The sequence below is a fragment of the Lynx canadensis genome, chromosome D3, assembly GCF_007474595.2.
Source record: "Lynx canadensis isolate LIC74 chromosome D3, mLynCan4.pri.v2, whole genome shotgun sequence".
Lineage (NCBI taxonomy): Eukaryota > Metazoa > Chordata > Mammalia > Carnivora > Felidae > Lynx > Lynx canadensis.
Window position 1 is genome coordinate 55,842,847 of NC_044314.2, and position 16,894 is coordinate 55,859,740.

At 45.4% G+C, this 16,894-nt stretch overlaps 1 protein-coding gene across 16 annotated transcripts in view; it reads right to left on the reverse strand.

Annotated features, from left to right (window-relative positions):
• The window catches only part of EPB41L3 (erythrocyte membrane protein band 4.1 like 3), a 146,275-nt gene extending 130,598 nt beyond the window's left edge, over positions 1–15,677 (reverse strand). For 8 of the 16 annotated variants that reach the window (XM_036064323.1, XM_036064322.1, XM_032595368.1 and 5 more), the window contains exon 1: positions 15,579–15,675. The gene's annotated coding sequence lies outside the window, so the exon portion shown is untranslated. Of the gene's footprint in view, positions 1–15,578 lie in introns of all 16 variants that reach the window. The other 8 variants (XM_036064320.1, XM_030336366.1, XM_032595362.1 and 5 more) reach the window with 2 other exon arrangements.
• Between the last annotated feature and the right edge of the window lie 1,217 nt (positions 15,678–16,894).

Below are 16,894 nucleotides of genomic sequence, written 5' to 3' on the forward strand. Positions count from 1 at the left end.
GTCATCAGCTGAAGAACTTCATGAGGAACGGTTATGGGGGGTGTGGGACTCCCACATCGTCAGTTGTCAGAATATCTAAATTGGCATCATATCAGTCAGCCGTCCTTTATCAACCGGACATGATCAACTCACACTAATCTCAGAGCCTCGTGAAGAAATAAGTCACTCTTGGCATCAAGAAAAAAGGAATATGCAGTTTGCCCTTGAACAACATGAGGGTTATCCACCCCCTACAGCTGGATATCTGTGTATAACTTTTGGTTCTAATAGCCTACTGTTGACTGAAGCCCTACCAATAACAAACAGTGATTTAACATGATTCTGTAATATGTATTACGTACTGCATTCCTATAATAAAGCTAGAGAGAAGAAAATATTAAGCAAATCAGAACACACTGTACTATATCTATCCGAAAAAAATCCACATGAAGTAGACCTGCGTTCAAACCGGTGTTGTTCAAAGGTCAACTGTAATTGAAAACAAACTGAAGAATGAAGAGAGCCCATTCCACTTCACTGATGCCGAGTATCTGGACCTAGACAGAAAGAAATTCCGGATTGCCGCCCTCCTGTGCTCTAGACATGATACTTAGATTTAGAGAAAAATTAAATTTCCTATAAAGAAACAGAAATCAGGCAGTAATGAGAACTTTCTTTCGGATAAGAAATTCTTTAAGTTGTGGCTGATTTTGCCAGCTGTGAAAATACAAATAGCTTTATACCTTTCTACCTCCTACTGTATTCCAAATGAAAAATTATCATTCAGTTTGCTTTCATTAGAATGCATGCCTAATCAAAACCTCACTTATCTACTTGATATTTCCCGGAAGAGCTCAGAATTAAAAACCAACTGCACCTTGATTTTCCCAGCACAAAGAGGGAACATGAGAGATGTACAAATGATTTTCTAAATTACAAGACAATGGAATATTCATTGGCAAGGAAAAAAAAAAAGCTGTTTACCTTAGACGGTGCTAAAATTGGAAGGGGAAAAAGGGGGCAGGCCAGATGGTATGTCTGGGAAGGTACTGACAACGCGCAAGTGCTAATTCTTAAGGAGGGGGTAAATTACGACATTCTAACGAGCCACCAAGAATACCAAGTCAAGTTAATCGAAAATGACTGGAACCCAACTGTCACTCTGGAAGCATGACACTGCTCAGTGACGTATGTCTTGATCTGGCACACATACCCATTCTTTTACATCCCAAGAATCATCCCGCAGGCCATACGGGCATGTTTTCTCATCAGACGATCTCACTTTTTTAAGGTTATACTTACAATTTAAAGTTAAAATCACTTGTAACTAAACCAGAGCCACTAAACGTTACAGATTGACTTAGACTTCTCCTTCATAAATTCATGAGATGGTCTCACATCATATTTTAAACAACTCCTTCATTTAAATATGTCCTGGGCACGTGTTACGTGCTCAGCACTGTTCTAAGAGCTGGAGTTTATGTCAGTGAACAAAACAGCTAGAAGGCCTGTCCTCACGAAGCTGATATTCTCTGGGTGGGGCAGATGCACGAGAAACATAAATAAGTAAAATATGTTTAATATAAAGAAATGTCAGCAAGGAAGGGAACAGGTAGTGTTGGATGGAATGCGAGGTGGTGGGGGGCTTACGTGCCAGAAGCAAGCTGGGTAACTATGCTGCTGGAGAATGTTCCAGGCTGAGGGGACAGCAAGTACCACATCTCTGAGGTGGAAGCATGACCCTGTTCCAGGATGAGTAAGGAAGCCACGAACACTGGCTAACGCATCTGATCCCCACCAAGAAATACACCGTAGAATACGACAGATGTCAATGTGCACGAACACAACGGAACGCTGACAAAAGCAAGCTACTAAAGGATATATACAGCACATCATTTGTTTCTTAAACATTAAAAACAATACCACAAGTAATTTGGTGATACTATAAATCATAAGTGGAAAGGACTAAAGAACGGTTATCATTAGGCTAAACACAAATCCAGAAAAATGGCCACTCAGGGGAGGGAGGAAGGCACAACTGTGAAGGAGAGCTTGGCAAGATCCAGCACTTCTGTTCTACTTCTTAAGCTGCACGGTGGGTACACAGGGGGTCACCATATTATTCCTCAACCTTTCTGCGGATCCGAAATATTCTGCACTGTTTTCAGAAAAGAATCCTCAACCCTACCCCAGCATCCTCGGGTTCCTTCACCATCCGTGGGTCGTCTTGACATTCACCTTTGAGTAAAAGGCAGCACTTCTGTTTAGCTAGGATCAAGAATATTTTACCCCTCGTAGAATCATTTGTTATCACGAGGAGAAAAGGGGGCGAATGAAGGGGATGAAAAGGCCGTCATCACTTTTCTGGCACTTTTCTCAAATTAGAACCTTTCACGGTCTACAGAATAGGGCTGTATAAAAGAAAACACGGCAAATCTATGCTCAGTGCTTTAAAGTAAGCTGCCTGTCACAATTTTAAATACAGCCCCTTCTCTACATAGGTGGTATTTTTAGCAATGTCACCTTTGCTTCTCAATATACTTCTTTAAAAAGAATAAAACACTGTGGACAGAAATTCATAGGGTGTCTCATACCTCATAGCCCATGCTTCCAGTCTTTCTATGAGCACCCAGCTAACCCAGCCCTGCAACTGCGTGCGCTTCTCCTACTTCCTTACTTTCCTCTTCTCCTGAACCCACTGCAGTCCACCCCACCCTTGGACGCCCTGGGCCGGGGAGAGAAATGAGAGCAGGGAAATGGGCACCTCTCTGGGCTCCTGACTGAGAGCTGGCCAGCCTCGAGGCCACTAAATGCAAAATTGTTTCAGGAACGGGATCTCCTGGGTACTCAGGAGCCCGGGACACTGCTTCTTCCTGAAACACATTTCCCCGACGTCCTCTCTGCAGGATACTGCACTCATCTTCCCCGGCTTTAATGACCTTCTTATTTTAATGACTCCGAGTCTTGACCCTGAAGCTGGACCTCTCCAGTGGGCAGACTCCTGTGTAAAGGCTCCTGGACATCTCTTCCTGGAGGTCCCACGGGACCCTTGGGCCCAACTCCTGATGACTGTGCCACCGTCACTAACCCCACCATCACCCCAGGGCTCCCCCTGGTGGATGTAAGCTCAGGAGCAGTAAGTGGGGCCACTCCCCTCTCCCCCACCTCCCCAACCTGACGCATCACCTAGCGTCCCAATTCCACCTCCTAAGTCCCACCTCCTCAACACTTTCCCCGAGTGACTCACTTCCCTCCATCTCCAGGACCATGTCCTTACTTCAAACTACCCTGAATTCTTCCCTGGGCAGTGAGTACTTAACGTGTAAAGGACTTACAGGGTTCCTGGAAGGGCAGATTTATTGTGAAGTGTGATTATTCCTAGTTTATAGAAAACCGAAGTGAAATTTTTAAGGCTAAGTATTTCCCAAAGTTATGAATCTAGACAGCCGTGCAGTCAGGACTTATTAAGTTTATTGATTCATTTGTTCACTCAAATGACTCAAAAACAGTCATTTTAACTACAACTGATACATCGTCCCCTAAAAAGTAAATTCCCCAGGTTACTACGAGAGCCAAAGTAACTTTTCTGAAAATCACATTTGACCACATCCTCCAACAGGGCAACTGCCTCTGTACCACCCACCAGGTGATGGCTCATGGGGCCCTGAACGCTGACCTAGTGGCCTCCAAAGCTCATCTTATCTTCTCCCTACTATCCCTGGATCCCATCCTGCTTCTTAGCCAGAGGCAAGTTCCTTCAATTCCCTGAAGTGACTCAGCTCCCACTTTCCTCTCGGCTTTTGTACAGGATTCCCAGTCACCTCAAACACCCCCTCCTAGCCTACCCTAGACCCTGACAGCCCTCCCTTGTTTCTGTCACACGCCCATGCTAGGTCACGGCGCTCAGGTCTTAGGTCGGACATCTTGTCCTCTCCTTCCAGGACTACACACCCAAGTCTGCGTAGGTGAGGTTCCTTTGTCTCATTTAGTGCCCCAATTCCCCTACTACGCACCAGTCATGGCGGATGGGAACTGCCAAGCAGGCAATTACTTATCTCTGTGCCCTGGGGGACAGGCAGACCCAGGAGAGTCAGTACTGCTGTTCGTTTCCCTCCTGCTCTATTGCTGACACCTGCACGGTGCCGGCCTTTAGTGAGTACTCAGCATACATTCCACTGTGAGCAGAGCAAGTGAAGGCACAGAACGGTGGGAGCAGAGCAGGAAAGAAGTCAAACATGTTCCTTCCCCTAACGTTTGCCATCCTAACTCCCTACCAAGACTGTTGATTATTATCGTATGCATCCTCACAGCTGGAAGAGTGCTTTCACATCAATTACACACCTCGTCATCATAATTCTATGGGAAGAAGGAAGAGGTTACTGTAAATTTAGAGCTCTTGCTCAGAGAGGTTCAGGGGCTTCTTTTAGCCAAGTTGCACATAAACACAAGCCTTTGGAATGTCTGCCGTGTATACCCGTGAGATACTTCAGAACATGAATGAGTTGGGACACGGCCAAGGTTCTGGATCCCGTTAACCAGAGTTGCAGTCAGAACTCAGCAAAGGGGCAGCTGAAAGTGGGTTAGGCTCAGAGGCAGATGTAGGTTTTGTAAGCGCAAAAGCTTTTACGGATTTGGGGGATGTTCTTTAAGATTATAAAATGTCGAACTCAAACTTAAGTAACAAGCGTCATTAGTTTCACAGTTGGTCGACACCTGAGTGGGACAGGAGAAGAAACTAAACGAGAAAGAAGAGAATGTGTATTCACAGTCAAAATAACAGCACCGGAAAGGTAGGCACAGGAAAGGCGTGACAAGAGTGAAAGCTATTAATTCAGCACTGACATGGCTGAATGAAACGACACAGGATGATTACAGATGCGGTTCCTGCCCCCGGGCCACTTACAACGGAGAATTGGTGTCGCACCCAAAGAGAAGGGCTACGAACAGAAAGGACTTTGTATAATGTTAAAAGTCCCCACATGATAGTATCTCAAGTAGTCCTCTACACCCACAGTCTGTGATCTGGTCCTGCTTCAGAGCATTCATCATTCTCTGTAACCACACTTATTTGCTGATTGCCTGTCCCCCTGCTTAAAATCCAGGGCGAACAGGAAAGCATAAGTCTGCTCTGTCCTGTTCAGTGCTGTAATCCTAGCACCAGGCAAGGTACCAGGTTCATAAGGAGCCTTCCGTAAGTATCTGTGGAGTAAACAAACGAATAAAGGAGCAAAACTTTACAAAGGCTCAAAGTGCCATGTTTTGGCGCACTTCACCGGTCTTTAGAGTCTAGATGTGTATTTTGGTATACGTTAGAGGGAGTCTTAAAATTAACTATCACTGTTGCCAAATGAACATCCTGCTTGGACAAATCATAATTTCAAAGAAGTCTGGCTCACCGCCAAGCAGCTGAAAAGAAACACGGGCAATAAGCTGGAGGAGGAAGTGGAGTCAAAAGACGGGGTTGGTTTGTTTTGCTTCTTTCTTTAGGCTGCCAGACACTGGAGCCGGAGTCATTTGGAGAAGGAATAGTTGGGACAGAAGTTGGCCCGGGTGGAGAAGACCTGGATTCACCGTGGAGGACAGTTAAAATATTCACTGAGACACAGAGTGTGGAAAGCTGCCAAGGGCAGAGTGGAGGGGCTCGTTCAGGGGGCTGTGTTTGATCTGACCAGCAACATGGACTCTTTGGTACTCTAGAAGTCCACAGAAGGTGGTTTACGATTCTAGCCAGAGGAAGTTGCGGGCAAGGAGATCACTAGGTTGAAAGCCAACACTAGGTGGAAATAACAGGTACGATGGTGAGCCGGTAAAACTAGTAAATGTTTCAGAGGAACATTTCATTGGAAATTAAGTAGAAAAAGAGATTACGAAATTTAATTTACTGATATCTGTATATGCCAGCCTTTACCCTTCCCATATATGATCTTAATTGTTCAGGCACTCTTACAGGTGGTTCCAAGATGCAAGTTTGGTGACATCTGGAGACATAGCGATGAGAGGGAGAAAAGTCAATGTCTGAAGATGGTTAAACAACCCATCTCACTTGCTGCCTCTCTATACCAAGAGCCATGCTGTCAGGAAAGCTCCTTAAGACCCTTCAAGCTGCACTGTAACTATAGCTCCAAGGTCTGGAAACTCCCTCTGGAATTCATCTTTAGATCCTGAGAAACTGATGTAAGTATGAAACACAACTGGCTTTTGTTGCCTCTGTACATAGGGAAGTGAAAAGTATGTCCTTCTTGGACAGGAATATAGAAAACTAGTGCTAATTAACATGCATCATTATGTAATCGGGCCATTTACCATTTATATGATACCACTAAAAATTGTAACATTTGCACACACAAAGCTTTTAATTTTCACATATAGAAGAACTTCATAGCAGCTTAAAAATATCTATAAAACCCAAATAGCTAAGTATGATTTTGATCAACAGAATCACCTTTACTCATGGAAGCGTATCTTCTCCACTGATTGTACTCTATTTTAAAAGAAAGAAAATTAACCCAACCGAAGACATACTGAGCCACGTATTTTTACTTACTCAGTTAATATTCCCGACATGTATGCTACAGAACTACCATCATCCTGTTTGAACAGATAAGAAAACTAACCTTTAATCCTAACTTTCTTAGTCTTGTAAGTTAATTTCCTAGGGCCACAAGAGGGATTAAGCAGTAGACCAGCCACAGTGAAAACGAGGCAGGGCTCTCTATGCAGAGCATTCTCTCAAACATTAGTACTATTTAGTGCATTACCTTTCCAGATTACATATTCACTAGAAAAAAAGCCAATAAACTAGAAAGTTGTCGAGAAAGATTCTGTAAGATAGCAATCACAAAATGCAGTCCAGGGGTCACAGAATTAATATCCACTGAAGCACCCGTTGGGACATACAGATGCCTGGACACAGCTCCAGATCTACTGAGTGAGAACTATGGACAGATCCCTAGAAATTGCTTTTTAACAAATCCCCCACTAGTTCTGTTACACATGAAAATTTGAAAGCCACCGTGGCTAATTCCTTGCAAACCCCTACAGCTGTCATTTGGAGTTGCAAATTTGACAAAAGTCTATAGCCTCATTGAGGGTCATCTTTTAGGATTATGGAGTTTGAGGTGGAATGTTCCCCAAATTCCATACTCCTCTTGCAGATTTAGCTTTGGAGGCTCACAATTCCTAACAGGTCTCTAGGAACAAGCAAGGTAGGCAAACAACAAAGTAGCTTAAATGGCAAAATGTTTACTATGTGCCTACTCTCATTGCACATGGCTCTAGAGGTCTTGGGATATATAGGTCTCATTTCAACCTTCTGGTTGGCATGATCACTGCCATTTCACAGCTGGGAAACATTGTCCGGAGAAATGAAGCAACCTGCCCGAAGTTACTTAACTGAAGGTGAGCAGATGTTTCGACCCATATCTACTCCAGCTCACTGTATTTTATTCTACAGCATAGCTCCTCCCCATGAATTACTGCTACCTCGATTTCAGGATTTAAGGGGAAGAGCTTTCCAAATGCCTTGAGCAAATCAGTCAGTTCTATACTTTTTCCAACCCCATGCTTTGTCCACTAACAGTATTCCTTTTAAGCTCAAGTTCATAAAAGTCAGCACCTATTAGCACAAAATAATGGCATGAAGTAAACAAAAACCTAGAATTCTCCTTCCACGATGTAACTCCAGATACAAATCACCAAGCAACTTCCAGGCCATCCTCAAGCTCAGACTCCACAATGGCAACCTAGTAGAAGTCTAGGTGCACCCTTCCAGTTAGCGCCATCTTGAGACCATAAAGCTATTTGCCTCAGCCACATGAATGTAGGGAAAACCCGATGGATTTCAAGTAAACCTAAGATGGGTCAAAAACACGGGCTAGTCTATAAAACAACAGGGTGGCCCACATCCCTGGAGCACCTGCATGAAATCCATGAACCGAGTCTGACATTTGTTAACCCTCACTGCTGAAGACAAAGGGAGGGTTCAGACGTCAGAACAAGGCTGCCTCTGGAAGCCCGATGCCCCCACCACACCTCCTAGACTATCCCAGACTCTCAAGTGTCTAGACTCTGAACTCAGAGTCTAGTTCAGTTACAGGCTGTGGTGTCTGCTGCCTGTTGGAATGTGCCAGAATGCATGTGGGGAGACCGTGGGTCCCTGGGACCTAAAGGTTAAGCTGTGCTGGTGGGAGATCACTGTGAACAGACTACACGTTACAGGTGAAAAGAAATCAAGAAATGTGGGGAAATGGGCCCTGCTTACATAGATGGGTTTGAAAAAAGCTTAGGGTGGAAAGCCGCCACCACAGGGCGAGAGGGCCCCCGGTTAGCTAGTGAGATACTGTAGTGGGATCACAAGTTAACTTATTCTACCACCTGCAGGAATTAACTTTCCATCTGGGGCCAACGTGCCGTGATCGCAAACTCCATTTGCCCCCCAGACCCTTCGCTTCTTATACACAAGTGAACGATTACGGTCTGATTGTTTCCTTCACGTTCACCACGTGTGTAAGATCTTGAGCAGTCAATAAATACAGAAATGAAACCCGTTTGGGGCTCTTGTCTCCTCCCGCACATTTGCCTCCCTCGTATTCACTTCCGCATCCACTCTCTTGCTGGACAAGAGAGAACTCCAGACTCCTCGTCTGTGACAAAGAAACAGATGGCTAAAGTCCGACTGTTCTAGAACTAAATATGCACACACAACACTGAGATGTACACAATTGCCATTCGAGATTTTAATTTTGCTTAAGTGTCCTGTTTTTACTGCAGCCCTCTGATGTGTGTGCTACAAGACAAATGATGAAAAGTACAGGCAATAGCAGGAGGAGGAGGGGCTGGATGACAAGACTTCAAATAACCACTATCATTAAGGTAATGATCCTTCACCTTACTGCATAGGACCCAAAGAAAATTATTATCTCCCATTAAAAATAACGATATAGATATAGATTTGTATACAGGAGAGAGCTTCCCAGGACATACTATTACATAAAAAAGAAAATGGTTACATATTAATGTGTAAGCTAGAAATCTATTCTTGTAAAATATTATGTACCCATCTGAATCCATACATACACAAAATAAAGCTATTGCTATTTACTAAGCACTTATGTATCAGTGACTATGAGTCGTGCTTAGCATGTGTTCTATCAGTTAATACTCATATCCTGGAGATGTAAGCATGAAGACCATTTTAGAAATTAGGAAACAGACTCCAAGGGGAGACCTGACCCGGGTCACAGAACCATCAAACGGCAAGACTGGGAGCCCAACCCAAGTCTGTCCGATTCTGCTACAGCATATTATACATTCCAAGAGATAGCTTCAGAAGCATGTTTGCCCAAAATATTAAAAGCAGCTGTCTTTAGAGGACGAGATTTTGTATTCTCTTTTTCAGGATTTTAGAATATATTTGAAGCCATTTTAAGCACTATTTTTAAAATCTCAAATAACAAAGGTATTTTAATTGGAAGGATAAATAAGCAGCATGAAAATCTTCCCATCTTCCAAACATCTAATTTCCACTCTAAACAGCCCCAAAGTGGGCCACTGATCTCCGACTAAATGTGACCACAAAAAATACATGGAGTTGCCAAAATATCAATCACTGAGAGGAGAAATCCTTACAATGCATTTCGGAAAAATTCTGGATTAGGCCATTAACACAAGACCATTTATCTCCAGACTCCTATTCTTCCAATATATCCTTATATTCATCACCAGCCAAACACTCTTCTTCCCTACTCAACTTCCCTCATGGGCTCCCCACTATCCAGTAAAGCCCAAAATATTCTTTAGCCTCATATCTAAAAACCTTCCACGATCAGGCCCCACTCTTCCTCCTTCAACTTGTCTCCTACTACTCCCTAGTGTAAAAGCCACACTCCAGCTAAATTTAGGCCTGTTGACTTCTGGAGTGTCCTAATCAGGAATGTCTTCTCAATGACAAATCTCAATCAAAGTCCGACCATCTTCCAAGGACCAAAACAGAAGATAAAGATCATTCGATAGAGGTTTCCTATAAAGGGATACACATAAGAAACATAATGCTAATACACAGAATGAGCCACATCAATAAGCACTAAGCACTATAAAGCATTTAAAAAATTTTGCATAGCAAAGTGACAAACCAGCTTCTGTAAAATTCAGGACCTCCTTCGTTGCAAGAGATCACATTATACAGCACTCCACCAATCGAGCTGTGACTCATATGTTGGAATTCTCATTTAAGTTATTTAAAGAACTCTTAGAATATTTAGGTATCCTTTGCATAAATAAGTACATAGAAACAGAATCATCTGGCCAAGGTATTCCTACAAATTCTTTACTGGGTCAGATTTCCAACTCCTTTGAATGGCAGGCCGGCTCAGTTACTGTGGTCTGTGCTTTTCCACAGCCATCTCCTACATATCATTGGTGAGGCACTATTTCTTCCCAGGGCCATTACTCCTCCGAGATTTTCTTCCAATCAGCTGACCTCCAATCTCCAATTTCTGATGCAGGCTCCAATCACTGAAATAAGTTGCCACATGGCTGAGGATAACTGTTAAGTCACATCCCCATTTCAGACACGTCAAAACGCCAAAACAGAAGTTTGTCCCAGAAATGACGAAGTTTGGGGCTTGCAGAAATACACAGAAACTCCCCGTTTGACAATGTAAACGCTACGTACAAAAATGACCGCAGAGGAGAGATCTACAACAGAAAAATCGTTTTCTGTTTTAGTCCGACGTCAGGATCAAGATCGTCACCCAGCCCTAATCCATTTTCAGCTTTTGCCACACTTCACTCAGAGAGATCCCTCTCCTTGTCTTCTGAGAATTCCCTCCACACTGATGTCCTGCATGACACCAATTAGAGCTGGCAGGAGAGGAAGCAGGCCGCCTGCAGATCTTCCGTTTAAAGAAGCCATTCTTTTTTTTCTCTTGGTACCTGCAGTATTCTCTTCTCTGATAGGGGAAAACCTCCAGATCCTACCTCATTCAAGCTATGGGCAGAATAGCAAGCTTGTTATGAAAAGGATCATGCCACGAAAAATAATGACTGCACACACGGGCCCGATAATTCTCATTTTTAAATAAAGCAGCAGTGCTTTTGAAGCCTTTTCAAATGTTTTTTTGTAGGGAGGCAGAAGTCACAAGTGGCCTCATTTTTCATTCAAGTCCAAGAGTATTTACTCAATGCTATAAGTGTTTAGACCTGTACTTGGTTTGGGGAGGAAGCTCCAAGAAAAAGAAGATCCTACTCACATCAGGCACTCGCTCACTCAAGTAAAACTGGAGAGAAAAAACAAACGCACGAAGCAGGTTACATACTGCATTTTTTCCTAGGTCCAATTCAGACCTTTCTGCTTCTTTGCTTTTTTTAAGTCTGTAAGGAAGGGCTACAAGAACAGCGTATCAAAATGTCAGCAATCTAAAAATTAAGTTGTCAGCTTTTTCTCCCTACTGCAAATTACAAAAGAATTAGAGGTTTGGTACTAATAGAAGCTTACCATTCTAAAGTGTGCAATTTAACCAATCACCACGCGGTCTAAAAATGCAATACCGAAGACATTTCCACCAAGTGATCTGCAGTCCTGGTATCTAATTTCAACTTCTCTACTTGTGTTATTCTTCCCATTTCCAGCTTCCCTCCCCCCCCCCGCCTTGCTTTGGAAATGTGCTCTGGAATAGCTACCCAGTTAAGAACTGCCCAGGGCCTCCACAGGCATAATACACTCACATGAAAAACACGACAGTCATCTTAACCAGGGAGGCAGAAAAAAAAGACAATGAAGGTCTGCAGCCATTCTATAGGTCTTCACTTCTTCATGCTCACGCCACACTGCATTCAGCAATCAAAACACGAAATGTACTTTACAGCTTCAGAATTTCAGACTTCTGCTTATAATTTATTCAATACTAATTTGGGTGAAATGTGTCTGTGATCATCTGTGCACCAGAAATCTAAGTTAGAATTAAAATGTTAAATTATAAAATAATTTGCCAAACAAAACTTTAAATGGAAATCAACTACCCCAAATCACTGCAGATATCTTGCAAGCTTGTGAAATCTCTAGCTTTTTCCATCGTTGCCAGTTGCCAATTGCAATCACATCACTTAAAAATAAATCAGAATACTGCCTACCCAGAAAATACACTATCTTTATAGACCACAGCTACTTTTAAAACACAACGCTAATTACCTAAACCAAAAATTTAGCAAGAATAAGAATGCTCTTTTAGTACAAAGAATAGCAAAAAAAAAAAAAAAAAAGATATATTGGCTCTGTGCATAAACATAATTATATAGACTCATTATTCTTGCTCTCTAGATAATTTTTGAAATGACCCTTTTTAAAGATTACAGTATTTTCCCCCATAAAAGGAATACTCAATGGGTTCTACTATTTCACAAAAAAACCTCTTCTTCTTTGATCTATGGAACATACTTTCCTACACAGCCTTGAATTCACAATACCTTATGGCGCGGTTCAACTTGAAAAAGGAGTCTCGTTCATTTATCAGGCAAAGTTAAAGGCAGCAAGATGCTTCAGACCGGCTGGTTTTGCCTGCCCCACCCTTGTTTCCTTTGAGCCATAGTGATGTCACAACACCAGGCAGGGCAATGACTTCACTGCTCCAGTTCTCCCTTCAGAGCACACAATTCTTTGCAGCCAAGGCAAATGACAGCAGAACCCTCAGGAGTGTCTGATGAATTCCCAACAAATTAGCAGCTAGCCCGCCTTTTGAAAGATGTAGCAACTGTACCACCCAAGATCTCTCTAAAAGGAAGTCGTGCTAAAGATGAATTTGATTCGTGGTTTTCAATAGTAAGTCTATCTTCCATAATAAAGCTGACATTCAGGGGGGGAAACTGTAGTTGGAAACTTGGAAGACACTATGGGAATTAAAGAGGATCAGGGCAGTCGAGTAAATCAGAAGCCTCTCTCTTCATTAGAGTCAAATTCTCACAGAAGAGAAACATGTATATTTTTCAGCCTCTCTCTTCATGGAGAGGACATGAATTCTAATTTGTGAATTTTAAGACTTTTTTAAAGCAGAAGATGAATATGTAGATTACAACATGTAAGACAATACCCTGGACAAAAAGTTCCTGCCATATTTTAATCCCACATATAGTAAATCCAGAAAAGATTCACAAGATAATGACAATATCACATCTCTCGATATACAAAGCCTTGCCCCTCTTCCATCTGGGCTGCCCCTAGTGCATTTGACCAAACAATTTTAAAAAACCAACGTATGTATAAACTAGCTTCTGATCAAGTAAAAAAAAAATATACATACATATATATATATATATATATATATATATATATATATATATATCCCTGGTCTTCTGTTTCAACACAACTCAAAGCTGGCCAAAGTCCAAGCACTGTAAGGAATTGACAAAAACTGCCTTTAACCTAAATCACATTCACGAAGAAATGGCTTGAAAATTAAATGTAAACAGTTTGCTGAGACACTGATTTTTGACCTGTATCTTCTCAATCCTTCACCTAAAAGGGGTATTACAAATTAAATAAAGTGGCTACTTTTTTTTGTTACTGATAAATCATTCACAAAACGTCCTTTTTTGCAAAAAATTATTTGCCTGAAGTGGATTAGCTAAACTTGATGCAGTAACTTGTGCATCTGATATATTTTGCTTTTCAAAACCATCAGAAAATTATAATACAAATAAAAGTCTTTGGTATTCAGACATTTTTATCAGTGCTTTGTGAAATTAACCAATTACAGTTGGGTTTCTCAATCTAGCCTTTATTTCCTTTCACAACTTTGTTACGCCAACTAAAGTTTTTTTTTTTAAAGTTTGAAACCAAAATTAAGATGCATTTCTTAAAAACTCTGAGTCAAGATATAAATCACCTCTTATTCCCCAGAGTTCACTCAAGCTTGATGTGCTCCCGTTTCTTAATAGGGCTTCTTTGCTTAATTTGCAGCAATTGGCCCTGGGTCCGGGGCTCCCAAGTATAAGCGTAATTTTATAATGTTTGATCCCTTGAGACTTTCAGTATCAGAGTAAAACTTAAAAAGAATGTTTTTAGGACTAAGAGTGAAGACTCTGCCACCAGGGATGTTAATGTTAACGAAGGGAACTTCCAGTACACCTAGCCACCTCAGAGAGCCTAAAAGGAGCCCCCAAAAAGGTCAGGCAGGATATCTGCAAAAGCAATTCTGCAGGACTGCAAGACTAATGTAAAAACACTGAAACACCAACTTAAACACGTAATGGAAGCAGTGCATTAGCTGGACTGCCTGGCCCTCTCAGGATTTCCCAGCCCAGCCTCCACACGTAATTAATACCACATGTTTTCTTTATCATTCTGTTTGTTCTGCAACAATCTCTTTCCAACTTTAACCCTGGCTGCAACTGGAGGAGAAAACCCTAGAAAACTTTGGATTCGTAGGTATAAAACCCCCCCGAAAGAACAGACTGCTCGCACTGCAAAGGACCAGTTACAATTTACTAGGTAACCACACCCACCGCATTGCAGAAGCCATGAACTTGGCGGGGGATGGAGCCGAGAGGGAAAAGGGGGAGGGGAAGAAGTAGGGCGAGATGAGAGGCGAAAGCCGAGAGAGCGAGCCCCCAAGGCAGGAGCCGGGAAACACCCGCCCGGAACTGGCTGAGACCACGACTCGCGCGGTCCGAAGCCCCGGCCTCCCCACCCCCACGCGCCGCAAAGCCGCCCTCGCAGACACCTCCCGAGGCCGCTCGCAGTCCCTCGAGCGCCAGGTGAGCAGTGCGGCTCCCCGCCCCTCGGCCTCCCCGCGCTCCGGCTCCAACGCAGGGGGCAAGGGGAGCTCAGGCCGGGGCTGGGGGCGCCGCAGGTGCCGGGCCAGAAGCAACCTCTCTAGGACGCTCCCTTCTCCTCCCCCAGGGGGCCGGTTGCAGCCCCCGCCGCCGTCCGGGGGACGCCGCCCCAGTTCCAGGAAGGCGACAAGTTACATAAAAGCGGCCGGCCCGCTCCCGAGCGGGGATGCTTTGTGCCGAGCGCACCTTACCGGCCCCGCACCGCGCCAGGCAACCCGGACGAGCCCGCAAGCCGCGGCGCGCTGAGCGCAGGGCCCCTCCCGCCGGCCGGCCGCCCGCCCCGGGCGGCGCCGCAGTGTCGCCCCCGGTCCCTCGCCCCTCCCCGCGCAGCCCGCCTCTCCCTCGCCCCCGGCCCGAGGGGTAACTTAAAACATGGCGCCCCAAACGGGGGATCTGGGCAAATTGGTACAGAAGGGACGCGGGGACCGAGCGCCCCTCCCGGCCAGGGCTCAGGGGGGAGGCCCCCAGGCCGGAGGCCGGTGCTCAGGCTCCGCGCGCCGGCCCAGCCGATGCTGCAGAGCGGCGGGCGGAGCGGGCACGTCCCCGGCGCGGCGCGCAGCGCACCGGCTCGGCCCGGCCCCGCGGGGGTCCCGGCCGGAGGGCAGGCGGGTTCCGGGGCCGGGCTCCCGCAGTTCGGGCGGCCGTGCGGCGCCGGAGCCACGCGTCAGCCGCGCACCCCGTGCGCCTTGCCCCCGGCCTCCGGCTCGTCCTCCGCGCCTCTCAAGCCGGAGACCCCCCTCGGATCCCCCCGCTCCGGCGGCCAGAAAAGTTACCTCGGCTGGGCAGGGAGCCCGCGCGCCGCGGCGTGGGGACGAGGCTCGGGCTCGCGTCCTCCCGGCTGTGCGCAGAAGGATCGGGCGTGGGGAGGAAGCCGCAGACGCGGGCTGCTCGCCGCCGCTCCCCGCCCCCCTTTGCAGGCGGCTCGGAGGCTCCGCGGAGCTGCGGCGGGGGCACACGCCCAGAGCCGGCGCAGAGCAAGCCAGCGGCGTCCTGCCTTCGCCTCCCAGCTGCGGGGGCGGGGGCCACCGCGGCACTTTAGGACAGTTAGGTTGTAACTGGCCCCTCCATCCTGGCGCAGGGGTAGCAGACGCGGGGACAACGCCTGGAGACCGTCGCCAATAGCGTTAGCCTTTGGGTCTCCACTTGAGATTACTGCCCCGGCTCTCTGTCCCCTCCTCACGCCTCCCAGACAGTCCCTGTGAGAGCGGGGGGAGGGTGTCCCGACCAGCAGGTGAGTAATTTATAGGCTCAGGGACTGCAGTAATGTTCCTTTTTTTTTTTTTAAAGATAAAATTCAAATTGGTGGCCTCTTGCTCAGGTGGGTGTTCAAGAAATATTAAGCTAATAGGGAACACTTGAATTAAAAGGGGGACGGGAGAGGTTTTCTGTCTTTTGGTAGCTCCCGCCTCCTGACTCCCACCTCCCACCATAGAAGTCCACAAGTTACAGGTGGTCTCCCAAGCTTCCAAGTCTTTCAGGGAAGTAAGTCAATATCGGCCAGGCTTTCAGCAGCAAGGGAGAGGAGGGGGCGGCTGCTCTGATTTACAAGTGAAAGAAATTACTCTGAGTAGGGTCACAACACCAAAGCTCCAGCCAAGCAGCCAAGGCATATTTACTAAAGTGTTTACGGCCCTCTTTAAATATTCCTGGTCACCCTTTCTGGAACGCACCCTCTCACTTAAGGGGAGAGAGGCGGGTGATGGATTCACAAAACTATGGCATTTACTATTGGGTGCCAAAGATGTGGTGCAGAATCAAAGCCTGTGGCCGAGATTAACAGGCTTGGTCTGCCAGTGAAGCCTCTGGAGGTGGGGAGACTTGGCCTGGGTTTCTAGGACAGGGCAAAAGCTCTAGAAAAGGGGAGGGGGGCATTTTTCAGGTGGCGAGGGAGAGAAGGTTGGAAAATCACGGTTGCTATGTTGCTATGGAGTGTCTGAACCTGTATCCTGTGGGAAATGTGCAGCTTTGGGAAATTCGAAGCAAGAGAATGTGGCTTAAGTTCTGTCAAAGGAAAAAGAAGCTGGTGACCTGGAGAATGCATAGGCAAATACAAGACGCTGATAGGAAGCGATGTGGGCATTGCCTCAAG